Source organism: Gallus gallus, chromosome 6 (genome assembly GCF_016699485.2).
Source record: "Gallus gallus isolate bGalGal1 chromosome 6, bGalGal1.mat.broiler.GRCg7b, whole genome shotgun sequence".
NCBI lineage: Eukaryota > Metazoa > Chordata > Aves > Galliformes > Phasianidae > Gallus > Gallus gallus.
The window spans coordinates 20,035,282-20,050,520 of NC_052537.1; the positions used below are offsets into that span (position 1 = coordinate 20,035,282).

The 15,239-nt window shown below is 42.2% G+C and overlaps 1 protein-coding gene across 10 annotated transcripts in view; it reads right to left on the reverse strand.

Moving 5' to 3' along the window:
* Positions 1 to 14,916, reverse strand: part of ACTA2 (actin, alpha 2, smooth muscle, aorta) — a 56,203-nt gene extending 41,287 nt beyond the window's left edge. For 4 of the 10 annotated variants that reach the window (XM_046942897.1, XM_046942902.1, XM_046942901.1 and 1 more), the window contains exons 1-5: positions 14,809 to 14,916; positions 14,582 to 14,650; positions 13,718 to 13,790; positions 10,474 to 11,095; positions 8,602 to 8,753 (exon numbers count right to left, since the gene is read on the reverse strand). The gene's annotated coding sequence lies outside the window, so the exon portion shown is untranslated. Of the gene's footprint in view, positions 1 to 8,601; positions 8,754 to 9,793; positions 9,887 to 10,473; positions 11,096 to 13,717; positions 13,791 to 14,581; positions 14,651 to 14,808 lie in introns of all 10 variants that reach the window. The other 6 variants (XM_046942900.1, XM_046942895.1, XM_015288392.4 and 3 more) reach the window with 4 other exon arrangements.
* Positions 14,917 to 15,239: the final 323 nt, after the last annotated feature.

Sequence of the window (15,239 nt, forward strand, 5' to 3'; positions counted from 1 at the left end):
AAAATGTGAAAGAGCCATAGGTTTATTTCCTGCATGGAGGAGACAGAAGGAAAACAATAAAAGCAAATTTGGGAGAACAATAAAACTGTGTTGTGAGAAGCCTCGGAGCTGGACAGATGTCTCTTTTTTGAGGAAACATACAAATTTATAACTCACATCCCTCTCTTACTGTTGTCAGGACTTTGATTCTGGACTTGAAAGGGGCTCTTCTATTCCTGCTGTCCCACTGCTAGCAAGCGGAAAAGTGCCCTCCTCATGCGTCTGGCCTCCAGCACAGAGCTGTGGTTAAGAACTAAGAGAGATGTGGGAACAATGACAAAACTTAACGCACAAGCAGTATGTTCTGGATAGCTTTTCAGTGGTTTTAGTTCCTTTCCAAACTGAAAACATGGTTTTTAAGGCAGACAGTGCTAGAGGGCTCTTTCCCACAGCTTTAAGCCAAGGATTCCTGCTCCCCCAGTGAACCGGTGACTGTGACAGAGTGCTGTTCTTCACTGAAGGCAAGCACAAAACATCCTGGTGATGGCAGCATTCAGAACAGAGGGCACTGAACAAACCCAGGGAGGAGACTGACAGAAAGCCAAGGCAGGAGGGAGCCAGAGAACAGTGCTGGGTGCCAGCTCTTGGCCCCCTGCATAGTGGGTCCCACAGCACACTAGGGCCCTCCTTGCAACTTGAAAACCAACATATTTCTGACTGTGAACATCTCACCTCATTACATTTGCTTTTTTGGCCTTGTCTTACTTCTTCCTGCACCCTATATAAGTCTGGAGGCTACAGGTTTGCCTCTACAATGTGAGAACAAATATTTGTGTACTTGAAGAAGGGAGGTGACTGAGTATATACAGAAATGGCTAGTGGTCACTAAATAGCTGAGTAGTTTTGAACCTCTCAATCAAATCTCTTCACATTTGAATTCCTCTAAACTTGAAACCTCCAAAAAGCAGAACTTTCCACCGCACCAGAAGGGCAGTGATCAGGACCTGGCAGGGGCAGCTCAGCAGGTGGCAGCCCGCCACCACGCAGCCCACGCGTGGCCCCTCGCTGGCAGGACACTTCTGTCTCACCCGCTGGCTGCAGTGGGGCATGAGGCCTTGGCCTGGCTCTGCACAGCCAGGCTGGGCCAGTTCCAGCTCCTCGTGCTCTCCTGCAGCCACATCCATATCCTGAAGACACATTCCACTGGCGTGCCACCTGCAATGCCACAGAATGGATGCCTACTGGCTTGTCTGGTATGAGGATGGGCACGGCCTGGCTCCCTTTCAACTTGCACAAGCGGCTCAAGGAAGTCCCACGGTGCTATGCCAAGTTCTGCAGCAGCACAGCAATGAATGGTATCATCAGACTTAATATTAACGACACATGGAAAGAAAATGTAATAGCAAAATATTCTGGCTGCAAACAGAGCACTCCAAAGCCTGGAATTGGCACCATTAGTGAAGTACGTGCAGCACTACCTGTGCCAGCATGGGTGTATGCTGTAGTGAAGCCTTAACAAATGTTCACATATAAGCCATCTGTGAGTCATTCAGTCAGCCAATGCCTATGCAACATACCATGCAAAGGCTAGTGTTAGCAGTAGCTAAAAAAGTCAAGGAAAGAGGGGACAATTGTTCAGAAATCTGGCCCTCCTAGGGGCAATCATCATTACAACTAGCTAGGGAAGGCGGGAGGAGAAGGGAGGCAGTGACAGCTCAGAAGCTTTCTGGAGGAACTGACTTATGAATAATACCCTTAACAGTTACAACATGCTATTGTAAATGGTTTTGTCTTTCCTCTCTTTCAGACTTGAAAGTTAGCCTATCATTTCAAATAACCCTACATTAAATGTAGTTTTGATTTCTGTTCTAGCAATAGGAACTTTGGGAATAGCAACCTCAGGGCGCTTGCTGCCAAGATTTTATTTAGTATTACAAGATCTGTGGCTGTTGCTTCAATTAGAAAAACTGGAACAATCATTACTGCTTAAAAATATACAACTCTGTACCGTGAGACATCAGTGCTTGCAAAGTACTTCACATGTGCTTTTTGTTAGCATAAATAATTTAGCAAGGAAGCTTTTTCTTTTGTGGAAGGTACACAGCTCCCTTTCTGAGATGTTTCTCCTGAGAAAGGGCCTTCTTGTAGGAGTTCATTCCAGTCTTCCTGCAGCACTCAAAGGCCTTTCCCTGCCATCATACACGCTGCTAATAAGGAACTTCCAAAGATCCTATAAAAAAAGTAATGAGCAGTGCTACTCAGCACTATGTAAGTAATAGGTTACTGGGACAGGCACTCGTGTTAATTAACTTGTTGAACAGTTATGCTAACAGGTGCTTTCTAGTCTCCCTGAGCTGTGCCCCCCCTGCAAGGTACTTGCATCTCAGTGTCTATGGAGCGCAGGACAGCATCACACTTACCTGGTGACCTGCAGTAGGACTGCAGGGGAGAGCCAAGGAGAGGCACAGAAAATCTGTGGGGCTTTCTCCTTTCCCCACTGCTTTCCTTTTCAGTTTGAGACTCTGTTAGCCTGCTGTCAGTGCAAATTCTTAGGCTCTTTTTTTTTTTTTCATTTGTGAATGAAAACAGATGAGTAAATTAATGGGTTGGAATTTCAAGGCTGGACACAAGATAAAGGCTCTGTTCTGCATAGGAGCTGAAGTCATCTTTCAAAGACCAGCTCCCTCCCCTAAAGGCATCCCCACATATATCACAATAAATACGTACAGATCCTCCAGAAAATTCAGTTTTCAATGTCCCTGAACTCACTGAAGTCTGAACGAACCAGCAACAAAATGTGCAAAAGCATTTTTCAGAAGGAAATAGTGTTTTCCTACTTTCTTCTCAGCTGCGGACCTATTCCAAAGAAAGAGGGTCATTTTTTTAAATACATGGAGGAAATGGTTCCTCCAACTGTGACTGAAAATGTTGCTGGTCAAAGTAAATCAATATATTATGTTTGGACAGCAACCATCTCCAGAAAATTTCAGCAAAGAAAAGTAAGCTTTAGAAGCTGTAAGTAGTTCAAAATAGGAATTAATGTGAAATCCTGCTTTACACGGATTCAAAACAACAATTGGATCAAAGGGGCAAACTATCACTAAAAGCAAAAAGAGAACTTTTTTTTCTAGGCAGCATTCCACCTGAAGATCTAATCAGTCATCAACTTATACTGTTAACAAATCTGGGCAGACTTACAGACAGCCTTAGAAGAAATAAATCTACAGAGGGAGTCCATGACACAGCCAAAAAGCAAAAGCAGGCTTCTTAAATTTAAAAATACTCAAATAACCTTCCTGGATTAAAAGTCATGTTCTAAAATGGGATAACGCTTATCACGTTAGTGTCTGGCCACACCACCAGACACAGAAATGCAAGTCAGATGTTCTTCCCCATTCTTCCACTCTAACTGTACACACATTGGCACAGTAGATTTTAGAACTCATAAGGTGTGGCAGAACCTGGCTGGAATCCCCTTCATGTATTCAAGTCTCCCATCTCCCAGAAGCATGAGCCTGGGCTATCTGAGGACACCTCTTGAAGCTGTTCCACCATGAGTAATCAAGTATTCATTGCTGTGTGCATTTGAAATTGATTCTTTCTATTCCAGGGAATTCTTATTCCTCTATTGGGCCATCGTATTATCGAGCAGTCTGCATGCTGCAGGTAAGGCAGATGGGGAATTGTCTGGTTTGTGAACCTGCTAAGCCACAGGGGATCAGCAGCTCAGCACTGGGAACTCACTTTAGACACTGAAATATGAGGTATCTACACTCTTCTGTGGGCCTAGATGTAATTAATTTGGATCAGATAACAGTTGGTAGCAAGAGGAAATAACTTGCATAAAGGCAGTGTTATACTAGAAAGTTTTTTACTTTGTCACACTGCACTGTTCTGTTCTTTGGGATTTTTTGGATGTTTCTTCTTTTGTTTTGTTCGTTTTTTAAAAATAAGAAATCTGGGAATTTCTTCTTTGACGATACAATATTGTTTATGATATCAAACAGGAAATTAAGTCTTCCAGCTAAGGTGAAACCCAAGAATTTTTTCTGCTGAACAATGAACTCCAGCGTGAGTTTCTACTTAGAAAAAAAGAGCTGGAAATTCCAGCCTCCTTAAAATAAACATAAAGAACCCTGCCTTAAAAGCTGCTGGTTACTTTCTGAGAATCAAAGGACTTTGAAAGGTCACTTATTCCAGTCCCTTACCCTGAAGCAAGATTAACAAAAATGTTTTTTGCCCTATCTCCAGAGACGGAGACTTCAAATCTCTCCAGGAAATTCATACTGATGTTCCACAATCTCTACTGTTAAAAAGACTGTCTTTATGTCAGAGAATCCTTGATGCAGCTGCAGTTGTCTACACCTTGCCATATCCACTACAATGCAGAGAAGAGATTGTTCCTTTTCCTTTTTACAATAGCCTTTTACACAGAGAGAAGACTTACGTCAATCATTACATTAGGAAAGGCAATAAGCACAAACTGAAATGCAAGCAGATCTGACTGAATATGAGGAAAAACTTCTTTTCTGTGAGGGTGATTGGAATGAGTTGCCCAGCGAGGCTGGAATCTCCTTTCCTGGAAATATTCAAAACCTGCCTGGACTCAGTCCTGGTTAATGTGCTGAAGAGAATTTTGCAAGAGCAGCGAGGCTGTACGAGATGATCTCCAAAATCCCTTCCAACCTCAACCATTCTGTGATTCTCTTATTCTGTGAAGACGAGTGAGGCCAATTGAATAAGCAGTTCTTATATGTTCACGGCATTTTTGCAAGTAATTTAGGAAAAAAATATAGCATGGCTATATAAATTGTCTACTTTTGCTAACAATCAAGAGTTATTGCAATACTATATTTTAACTCCATACTGTAATTTGCAAAAATGCTGGTATATTATTAAGTTCTGTCCTTGCTCTCTTCAGCATTTTAGACACTTGAGTCAGTCAATCATTTTAAACATAGCTACAGTTCTGCAGAGGTATTATTACAATCTCAACAAAGGAAGCACTAACTGCATAAATTCTGCTCAAGTTCCAAAAATAGTTGCCAGAAAAATAATAAATTGGTTGAAATGAATTTCCTTTGTCCCTAACCAGACACCTTTTACAAGTATTTTATAAATGGCAAAATCTGCTGTTATAACTAGGTCTTAGCCTATTCCAGCACATTTTTACATATTCTCTAAATACTGATGTGTGAGGATCCCCATGGAATTGGTCTCTGTATGAAATTGTTGGGTAATGCAGCGCCTTGGATTTGAATTTCCAGGGGAAATGTTGCGTTCATCAGGATTAATTTTGTGTTCCCCCAGGTTTAGATATATGATCTAAAAGTGTTCTATGCATCTGTTTCCTTTATTCTGCTGTCATGCTAGGGATCTGTGGAAGAGTTCTCTCTTTCCTACCCCATTCTTCTTGTAGTAATGCCACAAATATTCACTTGGAACTGAAACGTGTTTCTCAACTTTTACTGAATCATTAAATCACTGGAGTTCTTATTCTTGTAATGTATAACAGATATTAATGCACTGCGCTAACCAGAGTCCTTTGAACCCTGCCATGACACCTTTGCCACTTTATCCATTTTCTCAGTATTTTCTTAGAAGATGCAGCCAGACCATTACCAGAAGAACTGACGTAGCTATGACTTTTCTAAAATAAGTTATTTCCTAGAATTAGTCTATAAAATTTCTTTGCAACATAAGCCTTATGCTTCTTGTGCCTGCAGCTCTTTGTGAACCATTCTAATGAATTTCTAAAACATTGATCAGATCCTCCTACTCTGTTGGAACACTGCAGTCAAAAAAAAAGGTGCTGTATTCCTAAGGCCTAACTCCTAGTGTGCCCTGCCTCAGCTGCCAGTCCCCACTGCAGTCAGCACATCATGCCCCACAATGTCATTGCTCTGCTGACAACAGCCACAAGCTGTTACTGAAGTGTCAGGTCTACAATGGCAAGCTGTTTAGCTAGTATACCTGCAATGGAAAAGCAAGGCCCAGTCAGATCTAAGTAAGCAGCTAAGGTGAGGTGATAACACAGTACAAGTCTTACGCTTATAGAAATACCAGGACAGTAGGACAGCATAAACATTTATAACAATGGCAGGAGAAAATCCTGTCCACTTTCTAAATGGGTTATGAGAGCACATGACTTATCTCTGTGCTATAATCTAGATGAACAAAAGGCTACTGGGAAACAGGAACCATGTTCCCAAATACCCATTCATCCTGCATGTCATCCATTTCTGGTGTGACTCATATCCCAGGTTTGTCAGGCACAGACTATTGATTACATAATTAAGTCCCTACAGATATAATTATTTTGTGATCTGTCTCTGCCCTGAGGGGAGGCTAGTATCAGTTGTCAGATGACTCTGACAAGCCAGTTTGTTACCAGTATAACTTCAGATTCCAAATGGCCTTTGGAGCACAAGCCCAGATAGGGATCTAATCTGACATTTGGATCTACATGACTGGAGATGATAGTTGGGAAGAAAATGTAGGGAAAATATAAGGAAGAATACAGTACTAGAGCTAACACAGGTAATGGTCCACCAGCAAATAATGTAATTTGTCATAAGCCAAAATAAATCCTGATTCAGCAAAGCAATCCACCACTGGACACCACTAGTATCTAAAATGTCATTCTGTGGGGACTTACAGGTGTGTTGTGGTTCAGATATTGTAGCATTTGACAACAGTTCATGTCAGCTACCTCTCCACACACTCACTAACCTGTCAAAGCTCTGTATTTATAGTGGCATTTAAACATCCATGTTAAAATATGCAGAGCATTACTGTAAATGCACTGCAACTGCAGACACTGATATGTCTATCTTCTGACCTTCACATGCATTTGCTTTAGTGGCCACAGTAGTACAGACGCCCAGAATACAAACACTTGTCAAAATTCACTTTCTACATAATGATACGTTTTTCTTTTTCCACTTGCCTGCCTCACCCTGGGATTAGCAGTGCTGGTGGCTTACAGACAATAGATCTCCGTCCCAGGGTTCAAGGTAATATTGTCATGGAGCAGAAATAGGACAGATTAGCTTGAGACTGTAGGAAGACAGTCCTAATAATTAGGAAGAACTATAAATACATAGTAGGGACCTAGATAGAAATGTCAGCTGATTAGATACGGGATGCAAGCAGGAACCTAAGACCGAGCTGGAAAGGACCTGGCCAGAGTCCAGGCTGACAAGGAGGCAGATACAGGACAGGGGAGTCCCAAGAGAGTGCCAGACCAAGTCTGTATTTTCACAGGAACACACACTGCCATCACTTGCTGATTAGATGTGCTGCCTAAACAGAACCTAAAGAAGAGGAGCTTGTGCAGGCACCACATTCAGTCCAGCACTCCAGACTCAGCTGTGGACATTTTATTTTTTTAAACTTTGTTTTAATATCAGAGCCAGACAATCACAATTTGACCTCCTCTGTGAGAGTCTCCTGCCATACTATAGAAAGCTTCTTCCTTATATCCAAACTAAATCTCCCTTCTTTCAATTTGAAACCATTTCCCCCTGCCGTATCAAAACAGACCTGCTAAAGAGTCTGTTCCCTTCATTCTTACAGCTCCCTTTTAAATACTGAACGGCTGTTCTCAGGCCCCCTGCAGCCCTCTGTTCTCCAGGCTGAACAGCCCCAGCTCTCTCAGCTTGTCCACACAGGGGAGACGTTCCATCTCATAGATCACTTTTGTGGACGTCCTCTGGATATGCTCTAGCAGATTCACGTTTGTCCTGTACTGAGGACTCCATATCTGGATGCAGTAGTCCAGATGAGGTCTCACCAGCACAGAGCAGAGGTTAAGGATCACCTCCCTCACCCTGCTGACCACGCTTCTTTTGATGCAGCCCAGGATACAGTTGGCTTTCTGGGCTGCTAGGGCACATTGCTGGCTCATGTCCAGCTTACCAGTACCCCAAGTCCTTTTGGCAAGGCTGTGATATATCCATTCATCCTGCAACTTGTACTGACAGTGGGAGTTGCCATGACCTAGGTGCAAGACCTTGCACTTGGATTTGTTATATCTTATGAGGTCCAGTGCTCAGCCTATCTAGGTCTCTCTGAATGGCATCCCATCCCTCAGGTATGTCAACTGCATCACACAACTTGGTATCATCTGCAAACTTGCTGAAGGTGCACTCAGTGCCCCTGTTAATGTCATTGATGATGTTAAAGAGCACCAGTCCCAGTACTGACTCCTGAGAGATACCACTCGTCACCGATCCCCATCTGGACAATGAACCACTGACCACCACTCTCTGGATACAATCTCTCAACCAGTTCCTTGTCCATTGAACGGTCCACCCATCAAACCCACATCTTTCCAATTTGGAGAGAAGGATGTCATAGGAGACTATGTCAAAGGCCTTCGCATCCTGGCATCAGGCTGCTTTCAGCTGAGTGACAGATTTCAGGATCTTGAGGCCTTGTTTGTTAGTGCACTGGATGAGTACCCACCAAGAGCACCCCTGTGACTGTGCTAACTGCAGGCACCTTCAGGCTTACTCTGCCATAAAGTGGATTTTTCAATACCCTAGCACTACATGCACCAGTTTAATAATATTTTGCTGTGCCCTACAGAATGTCTAGAGGGCAAAGTGGAGTAGTTACCATGCCAGGTGGAATTAGAGACAAGCAGATCATCTGGAGAGAGAAGTAAGTCCAAATCAGAGGCTGGCATCGAATCCAGGTCAGATATGGCAGCAGACTGCAGATATTGCAAGAGGCAGCGTACTGGTATCTGATCCATGGGAATGCAGAGGCTGTGTGAGAAGAAAAGTAGATGAAATATTAAAAAAAAATAGTTAAGAAAAAGAAAGAACCGCAAATGAAAGAAAGTAAGAAGAAATAAAACAGATCTTAGGGTGTCTGTAATGCTTGATTGCTATTTTTCTGCCTTATTCTATCCTGGCATTGGTCAGGCTATTTCCCAAACATCTGCTGTAAGTAATGCAGCTAACCACAGTTAATTGTACACATCTAGCTGTAGTCAAAGTGCTTCCTTGTTTACAAGAGGCACTAAATAAGCTTATTACAAGGAACAGTCCCGTGGAAATTTTTTAGATCAAGTTTTCCTTAGGTTTAGATGGCTGGCCTAACTCATTCACTTCTATAGCATTATTTCTAATTTTTACCAATGTAAGTTACAGTAGAATCCTAACAGGACAATGTCTCCTTGCCAAAGGACTCAGACCAGATCTCCAAGACAGCTGGTAGCATCTAATGGCTGCCAGGAGGGTTATGCAATGGCTGAAGAAATTTCAGTTCCATCTGTGCATAGGAAGAATAAAAATACAGAACTGAGGATGTCTCTGGTCTTGAGATGTGCAGGAAAAAGCCAAAACCAAAGGCTATAATGTATTGCGTCATGGTAAATGATCACAGGAACAGAACTTCCTACTGCCTAATATAGAAGGAAAAAGGAAGAGGAAAGACAATGCATACAAGTCTGATGTCTAATGAGATGTTGACTCAAAATAATTCTAGGGCCTAAACATCAAAAGAAATACATATTTGGGTTTTGCTTTTATTAATTGAGCCAATTTCAATCCACTTTCCCATATTTTTAAATTTTCAAAAAATGAAACTGCAAATGAAGAGATTTTTACTGACTTTCAGAAATCGAGACTGTTCAAACAGCTGCAGCCTCAGCACTCAAAGCAGAAGATAAAACTTTCACATGATAAATGACATGACAATGGCTCCATATAGGCTACAGCTGCAAAAATTTGGTTTTCCTCCTCCTTCACTGTTAAATGATGGTGTCAAAAATAATAGCAAAACTGCATGTACAGTCACATACCTTTCTCCTTCACCTTCCTATTACCAAATCTCAGGCTATCCGTTTTCTTGGGACGTACTTAACTTTTTGCCATGGACTCTGGCATCCCCAGTGCTGAGGACAGAAATACAGCAGATCTGAGCTCTTTTTTGTTGATATACTATAGAGACCGTCAATTCAATTGCTCCTTAAAGGCCATCATATGCCAGCCCTGCGCCTTTTCCCTAAGGTGCAGCTGATCCGTGTCCAGCACTGCCTGTCCTCCACTGGGGTAGGAGATTGATGGCTGTGCATCATCGCACAGCAAAGCCCAGCCTTTTCCCTTATCCCTCCCCAGAAAGCCCTACATACAGATCTCTCCCTGTGTGCTCAGGAAGGACACCGGCAGGGACCAGTCTGTCACCACCAGGACAATTGCTACAAGGTACTCCCAGCTATGTTCTTCCTCTACAGTAATTTGAGAGCACTCAAGGACTGAATCAAATAATTGTTCTGGCAACAGAAATAGCTTGGCCCAGAGCTTCTCAGCCCCTCCTAGCTATTATTATGTATGCATCTTCTTGCTTGGAAATCACCACCATGTGCAGTTCAGGATGACAGGCAAGATGCTTCTCAGTTTTATTTGTTGAGATGCACCTGGAGCAAACAGGAAGAAGAATGTTGAAATGCTTTGCCTGGTCTTGATGGCATCTGCTTCTTACCTGGTGGTAGTGGAGTATCCTTGCCAAGGATCTTGTTCTGAACAGAAATTTTCCACTGATCCTGCAAGGCAGTTTTGGAAGGAAGAGGAATTTTCTTAGCCTTCCCTCAAGGATCTTCATTTTCTCTCATCTATCACAGAATGTACTTCTATGAAGTACAGAATCCCAAGTTTCTGTCCTAGTCAGTAGTAGGGGTCAGAAGTCCTGCGTTTCATTCTTATCAAGTTTAAGTCTCAGGCACCTTTGCAGAGCATTTCTGAATGTTTGCTTCTGGAGACAGCCTAGTGTGCTTCTTTGCTCTTTTCCCCAAGGCAAAGTGTCTGTCTCTGTGCCTGACAAATTCACCATGGCATATACCACCAATACATCTCACAACAAACACTTCAAAAAAGAGCTGATTCCCAGAACTGCTGTCCAGAGGGAGTTTGCCAGAGAAGAAACAATAGGCCATTTCCAGTATTATAACTTTCTTGTTTCCTGCCTTCTCTGTAAAGTAGTCTTAAGAAGTTTGTACTCTGTAGAAGCAACCAGGCTAACACCAAGGAGATGAAAGAAGAGACAGGATATGTCTGCAGAGCCGCTGATGTCATCAGCTGAGGCATGGGTAGAGCAAGCAAGCACTCTGGAAACAGACACGGGGAGAAAGTGTGATGAGTAAACAGAAAAGAAGAGGAGCTGAATGATTATGTCACGTTTCTGAGACAGTGGCTAATACAGTTGCTTTACAAACAGGTAGAGCACTGTAACAATAAGCTATTAGCTACACACCCTGATTTGGACAATTTTAGAATATGTCGACTGCAGTCCTATCCTGATAAAAAGTTCTGGATGTTTTGCCAGTTCACCCATTACACAGCAGTGCTAGCCATTTTTACCCTCCTTCCATCATTATAGACAGGAGAAGACAGGAATCTCCACCCAAGCTCCTCCACTGCTCATCCAACTCTACAGCAGCATCTCTTCCTCTCCCTTACAATAATGCATGAAGATTCTTCCCCCTCTTCTCTTTAAAAACCAAACATTTGGTCAGTCAAACCAGAGCTAGCTGAGTCCTTCCATCCTCCCACTCCACTACTTCTCAATTCCCCTGTGGAGCAGTTCCACTTTACTGTGGTACAAGCACTTCCACCTCCAAATATTTCACTCAATGTGGCTGAAAAAGAGACAAGTAAGATGCTGTGAACAGAATCAACCTGCTGACAGTCTCAGCTGCTGCCTCTTCCTCTCAGTTTGGTATGACGTACTGCCCAAAGTTTCCATGAATGTTCACATGGAAGTGGTTTGTTTTCCTTTGGCTGCCTGCTTGAGATTTGCTTTCTCTGTTTGTTTGCTTCCTTCCCTCAGTTCTCATCCTAAGCAAAAGTTTATTTGCAGCGGTATGCAGATCTCTTTGACCACTATAAAACAATGCATGGGCTGCATTTCCTTTCCTCCTTTGTCTGAGCTGTCTTAAAGCTAGGTGCAAAGACAAACATCAGGGCAGTGCCCAAGTGCCTTCTGAACATGACAGAAAGCTTTTTATTTTTTATTTTTTTTTTCCCCTTTCTCCTTCTCTCTCTTTCACACATACTTTTTTTTCACTGACCTAGCATAAAGCTATTCAAAAATCAGCAAACAGTTGTTTTATTCCCTCCTACCACACACTAAGCAAGACATTGTCTTTCATCTTCTTCCAGGAAATGCCACTGCCCTGCCCCTGGAGCTTTGGGAGCACGTGGCACAGCAAGCCCTGCATAAGGCTGCTCCCCATCAAGGTATTGGGCACTGTGGCACCCACACACTTCTCAGAGCTGCAAACTAAACCTCAACACCATGGACAGTTTCTGCTGAGTCCCTCTGACATTCCTTGCACTTCAGGCTCAAGTTGGCCTCCTACGTAGAATTAGGGTAGGAGCAGCTACATGCTTCAAAGCCCTACTTTTCCCTTCCTAGATTCCAATGAGGCAGTGGACCTGCGTCTGCATAAGTAAAACGTGAAAGAACAAATCTATTTAAATATCACTGAAAAAAAGAATCATATTTTGTAATGACAAAGGTAACCACTAATGTCATGATGTTCTTTTCCTTTTCAGCTCAGTAAAGTCACTAAAACTAAAAAATTAAGAACACTAAATTCCCGTCTAGTTAAATGAGAGAAACTACTGCATTCAATACTTCCACACTGATGCATGAGAAAGCTTGATGTCCATGTTGTTTAAGCCTTTAGGCTGGCAACTATGTAAATTGTCAGAACTTGAATGCAAAGTCCAACAATTGCTGAGAAGGTTGGAGCTCTTAACACCACATGGAACAAACAGATCAAACTCAATCACCCCTACAAAAACTGCAATGAACAGTACAAGGGGGCTTGACCTTCACATTTTAGAAATGTTTTCATAACTTAGATTCCTGTAAGAATAATTTTTTGGTTGCATATTCACGTCATGACTTTTTTTTTTTTAATTAATGCAGAAATTCATCTTCTGTGCTATTTTTTTTTCACTCTTAAAAAACTCCTACAGAATCAGAACAGCCCCTGATGAAAAAAAAAATAGGGAAAATATAAACTAAAGGCAATCCTTGCTACAAAGTTAGTACTATCTGCAATTCTGCATCTACTTACTGCTAATAGGGAAGCTATTAGAACATTTGGTCAAAGGTCAGGAAACAGCAGGGGCTAGTTTGGAAGTTTGCTGAAGTGAATTAATAGATACAAATGGAAATGTGATTGGAAAATATTTTTTCTGTGTCAAACAAAAATCACCTTACCAGGAAATCTCAGAAGAAACAAAAGTATTCTATGCCCTGGAACAAACAGCCCAGCAAGTCTGATCTTGTATGCACTGAATTCAACGGGAGCTATCCCAGTAGGTTCTTGGGAAATCTTAACCACTCAAGCAAAATATAAGCAAAAATAAAACCTTTTTACTATCAATGTTTAAATAGAATACCTGACATTTTACTGATTTACACAAGATATTCAAAGGCCTATAGAAGAGAAATCTCCCTTATCCTGCCAAAAGGCAAAAAATTCCCGGCTTTGCATGGGTGAGGATTCTGCCAGTGCTGGCACCTTGGAGCACAGCCATAGGGTAGGGAGGTACATTTGCACAGCAAACAAAGCAGTAAAATGCCTGGGTTTTGTTCTGAAACATAAACCAGTCATGACTTACATAAACTCCCAATTCCATGCAATTACACTCAAGTTTCCTTCAATTCCCAGAAGAATACAAATGGCACTCACAAAGCCTTTCCTACTACATACCTGAGAGTCACAGCCCAGAACTTCACATTCAGACCTCCCTGAAGCTATTGTGCAGCCAGGATCCTTTAAGAGCCTGTAAATGTTAACACAGGTAACAAGGTACCAGCAGTTGGCAGGCAATTTGATTTTTAATTTGCATAATTTTTTTTCAAAATTCTGTCTCAGCAAGCTGACCTGGACATACCATTCAAATTTTAAAGAGTTACAAGCATTTTTCTTTACAGATGCCCTTAGAACTTAGCTGGCAATAATGTCAATAACGTTATGTAAAGATGCTACACCTGCCTATTTGCCAACAGAAAATTCATTGAGCATTAACTACTGTTTATTCACCAAATGGTGAAACTTCTCCTCAATCTCCTCTTCCTCTATTCACTTTCCAAGGAGATCATGCCTGTGGTCTTGGCAGATGCTTTCCGTTCCATTCCTGAACAGAGATCACTATGGATCTGCTGTGGGCATAAACACACATTTGTAAGAAAGGCAGTTATATAGATTCTGTGGCAGAGAAGCAAGAAGATACTAAGAAAAGCTAATAAGAAAACTGTGGAACAATTTCTGCATGTTCTGTTGCCTTTTCAGTTATTGCCATCAGAAAACATTTGATCAGTGCTTCATTTATCTATTACAGACACACACACAATAAGCAACACAAAGGATTGAAACCAGTAATGAATAGAAGTCAGCAGACCTCTGCAGATTCCGAGTTGTCCCCAGGGCTAGGCTAGTTATATAAAAGGATGAAATTCAAATTATTCTACTCTATGCAAATAAAATTCAGCCAAATACCAGAAATAGCCTCCTTAAAGTCAAAGGAAAACATCAAGAGACAAGAAAATAGGCTTTCAGAATGACCACGCTTACACCGCTTGTGAAGAAATGGATCCTGTGGGATGAAGAAATTCTATGGAGTGACCTTTGGCCTCTTCATTCCTGGAAAGAGATATACAGACATGCCAGAAAACTCCTCCAACACCAACATCGCCATCTCTCCACAACACCAAAGTTTTAAGGCCCCTGCTCTCCTGCAGATGAGAGCTCCTCAGTGCTCGGCAGCTTCCCCAGAAAGAACAAGGCAGAATGCACAGTACCGTCTGCACAGCTGTAGCAGTCTCTCCTGCAGCCCACTGCTGTGACCCTCACAGGTTTACAGCAAGGACTACTTAGCCCTTGCCACAGTTAACCAGCTCACAAACACTGATATCTGTTTTGGTGGGAAAGTTGTCCAAAGCAAGCGTTGAGAGCAGTAAAGAATTCCCCTGCATCACTTCCTCCGCTATACTCCATCCTCCACTTCCTCTGCTCCACTGCAAGGCAGTAAAACTGCAATCCTGTAGCAATTAATGCAGATTTATGTGATCACCCTGCCTCCTGTATAGCGCTCTGTCTTTGACATGGTTGCTTCTCCCAATCACTTCATGCCCACTGAACAATTTAAAGAAAATCTGACAGAAGGATTCCAGCCAAAGCACATTCTCCAAATGGCACAAAACCAGACAAGAAAAAGGGAGATTTTATAATG